The sequence below is a fragment of the Falco peregrinus genome, unplaced genomic scaffold (genome assembly GCF_023634155.1).
Source record: "Falco peregrinus isolate bFalPer1 unplaced genomic scaffold, bFalPer1.pri scaffold_19, whole genome shotgun sequence".
In the NCBI taxonomy this organism is placed as follows: domain Eukaryota; kingdom Metazoa; phylum Chordata; class Aves; order Falconiformes; family Falconidae; genus Falco; species Falco peregrinus.
In genome coordinates, this window is record NW_026599591.1 from 52860 (window position 1) to 57500 (window position 4641).

Genomic DNA, 4641 nt, shown 5'->3' on the forward strand with positions numbered 1-4641 from the left:
CCCTAACCCTAAGAGACCTAACCCTAAACGGAACTCAAAACCTAAGCTGTGCTTGGCATGTACCTAACCCTAACCCTAACCCTAACCCTAAGAGACCTAACCCGGAACGGAACTCTAAACCTGAGCTGTGCACGGCATGTACCTAACCCTAACCCTAACCCTAACCCTAACCCTAACCCTAATCCTAAACCTAACCCTAATCCTGACCCTAAGAGGCCTAACCCTAGACGGAACTCTAAACCTCAGCTGTGCATGGCATGTACATAACCCTAACACTAAGCCTAACCCTAAGCCTAACCCTAACCCTAAGTGACCTAACCCTAAACGGAACTCTAAACCTCAGCTGTGCATGGCATGTACCTAACCCTAACACTAACTCTAACCCTAACCCTAACCCTAACCCTAACCCTAACCCTAACCCTAACCCTAACCCTAACCCTAACCCTAACCCTAACCCTAACCCTAAGAGACCTAACCCCAAACGGAACTCAAAACCTCAGCTGTGCATGGCATGTACCTAACCCTAACCCTAACCCTAACCCTAACCCTAACCCTAACCCTAACCCTAACCTTAACCCTAACCCTAACCCTAACCCTAACCCTAACCCTAAGAGACCTAACCCTAAACGGAATTCAAAACCTCAGCTGTGCATGGCATGTACCTAACCCTAACCCTAACCCTAACCCTAACCCTAACCCTAAAAGACCTAACCCTAAACGGAACTCTAAACCTCAGCTGTGCATGGCATGTACCTAACCCTAACCCTAACCCTAACCCTAACCTTAACCCTAACCCTAAGAGACCTAACCCTAAACGGAACTCTAAACTTCAGCTGTGCTTGGCATGTACTTAACACTAACCCTAACCCTAACCCTAACCCTAACCCTAACCCTAAAAGACCTAACCCTAAACGGAACTCTAAACCTCAGCTGTGCGTGGCATGTACCTAACCCTAACCCTAACCCTAACCCTAACCCTAACCCTAACCCTAACCCTAACAGACCTAACCCTAAACGGAACTCAAAACCTCAGCTCTGCTTGGCATGTACCTAACCCTAACCCTAACCCTAACCCTAACCCTAACCCGAACCCGAACCCTAATCCTGACACTAAGAGGCCTAACCCTAAACGGAACTCAACCTCAGCTGTGCATGGCAGGTACATAACCCTAACCCTAACCCTAACCCTAACCCTAACCCTAACCCTAACCCTAACCCTAACCCTAACCCTAAAACTGACCCTAAGAGACCTAACCCTAAACGGAACTCAAAACCTCAGCTGTACATGGCATGTACCTAACCCTAACCCTAACCCTAACCCTAACCCTAACCCTAAAAGACCTAACCCTAAACGGAACTCTAAACCTCCTCTGTGCTTGGCATGTACCTAACCCTAACCCTAACCCTAAGAGACCTAACCCTAAATGGAACTCAAAACCTCATCTGTGCTTGGCATGTACCTAACCCTAACCCTAACCCTAACCGTAACCCTAACCCTAACCCTAACCCTAACCCTAACCCTAAGAGACCTAACCCTAAACAGAATTCTAAACCTCAGCTGTGCATGGCATGTACCTAACCCTAACCCTAACCCTAACCCTAACACTAACACTAACCCTAACACTAACCCTAACCCTAAAAGACCTAACCCTAAACGGAACTCTAAACCTCAGTTGTGCATGGCATGTACCTAACCCTAACCCTAACCCTAACCCTAACCCTAATCCTATACCTAACCCTAATCCTGACCCTAAGAGGCCTAACCCTAGACGGAACTCAAAACCTCAGCTGTGCATGGCATGTACATAACCCTAACCCTAACCCTAACCCTAACCCTAACCCTAACCCTAACCCTAACCCTAACCCTAACCCTAAAACTGACCCTAAGAGAGCTAACCCTAAAGGGAACTCTAAACCTCAGCTGTCCATGGCATGTACCTAACCCTAACCCTAACCCTAACCCTAACCCTAACCCTAACCCTAACCCTAACCTTAACCCTAACCCTAACCCTAACCCTAACCCTAACCCTAAAAGACCTAACCCTAAACAGAACTCTAAACCTCAGCTGTGCATGTCATGTACCTAACCCTAATCCTAACCCTAACCCTAACCCTAACCCTAATCCTAAACCTAAGAGACCTAACCCTAAACGGAATTCAAAACCTCAGCTGTGCATGGCATGTACCTAACCCTAACCCTAACCCTAACCCTAACCCTAACCCTAAAAGACCTAACCCTAAACGGAACTCTAAACCTCAGCTATGCATGGCATGTACCTAACCCTAACCCTAACCCTAACCCTAACCCTAACCCTAACCCTAACCCTAACCCTAACCCTAACCCTAACCGTAAAAGACCTAACCCTAAACGGAACTCAAAACCTACAGCTGTGCATGGCATGTACCTAACCCTAACCCTAACCCTAACCCTAACCCTAACCTTAACCCTAAGCCTAAGAGAGCTAACCCTAAAGGGAACTCTAAACCTCAGCTGTGCATGGCATGTACCTAACCCTAACCCTAACACTAACCCTAACCCTAACCCTAACCCTAACCCTAAGAGACCTAACCCTAAACGGAACTCTAAACCTCAGCTGTGCATGGCATGTACCTAACCCTAACCCTAACCCTAACCCTAACCGTAAAAGACCTAACCCTAAACGGAACTCTAAACCTACAGCTGTGCATGGCATGTACCTAACCCTAACCCTAACCCTAACCCGAACCCTAACCCTAACCCTAACCCTAAGAGACCTAACCCTAAACGGAACTCAAAACCTAAGCTGTGCTTGGCATGTACCTAACCCTAACCCTAACCCTAACCCTAAGAGACCTAACCCGGAACGGAACTCTAAACCTGAGCTGTGCACGGCATGTACCTAACCCTAACCCTAACCCTAACCCTAACCCTAACCCTAATCCTAAACCTAACCCTAATCCTGACCCTAAGAGGCCTAACCCTAGACGGAACTCTAAACCTCAGCTGTGCATGGCATGTACATAACCCTAACACTAAGCCTAACCCTAAGCCTAACCCTAACCCTAAGTGACCTAACCCTAAACGGAACTCTAAACCTCAGCTGTGCATGGCATGTACCTAACCCTAACACTAACTCTAACCCTAACCCTAACCCTAACCCTAACCCTAACCCTAACCCTAACCCTAACCCTAACCCTAACCCTAACCCTAACCCTAACCCTAACCCTAAGAGACCTAACCCCAAACGGAACTCAAAACCTCAGCTGTGCATGGCATGTACCTAACCCTAACCCTAACCCTAACCCTAACCCTAACCCTAACCCTAACCCTAACCTTAACCCTTACCCTAACCCTAACCCTAACCCTAACCCTAAAAGACCTAACCCTAAACGGAACTCAACCTCAGCTGTGCATGGCAGGTACATAACCCTAACCCTAACCCTAACCCTAACCCTAAACCTAACCCTAACCCTAAGAGACCTAACCCTAAACGGAATTCAAAACCTCAGCTGTGCATAGCATGTACCTAACCCTAACCCTAACCCTAACCCTAACCCTAAAAGACCTAACCCTAAACGGAACTCTAAACCTCAGCTGTGCATGGCATGTACCTAACCCTAACCCTAACCCTAACCCTAACCTTAACCCTAACCCTAAGAGACCTAACCCTAAACGGAACTCTAAACTTCAGCTGTGCTTGGCATGTACTTAACACTAACCCTAACCCTAACCCTAACCCTAACCCTAACCCTAAAAGACCTAACCCTAAACGGAACTCTAAACCTCAGCTGTGCGTGGCATGTACCTAACCCTAACCCTAACCCTAACCCTAACCCTAACCCTAACCCTAACCCTAAGAGACCTAACCCTAAACGGAACTCAAAACCTCAGCTCTGCTTGGCATGTACCTAACCCTAACCCTAACCCTAACCCTAACCCTAACCCGAACCCGAACCCTAATCCTGACACTAAGAGGCCTAACCCTAAACGGAACTCAACCTCAGCTGTGCATGGCAGGTACATAACCCTAACCCTAACCCTAACCCTAACCCTAACCCTAACCCTAACCCTAACCCTAACCCTAACCCTAAAACTGACCCTAAGAGACCTAACCCTAAACGGAACTCAAAACCTCAGCTGTACATGGCATGTACCTAACCCTAACCCTAACCCTAACCCTAACCCTAACCCTAAAAGACCTAACCCTAAACGGAACTCTAAACCTCATCTGTGCTTGGCATGTACCTAACCCTAACCCTAACCCTAAGAGACCTAACCCTATATGGAACTCAAAACCTCATCTGTGCTTGGCATGTACCTAACCCTAACCCTAACCCTAACCGTAACCCTAACCCTAACCCTAACCCTAACCCTAACCCTAAGAGACCTAACCCTAAACAGAATTCTAAACCTCAGCTGTGCATGGCATGTACCTAACCCTAACCCTAACCCTAACCCTAACACTAACACTAACCCTAACACTAACCCTAACCCTAAAAGACCTAACCCTAAACGGAACTCTAAACCTCAGTTGTGCATGGCATGTACCTAACCCTAACCCTAACCCTAACCCTAACCCTAATCCTATACCTAACCCTAATCCTGACCCTAAGAGGCCTAACCCTAGACGGAACTCTAAACCTCAGCTGTGCATGGCATGT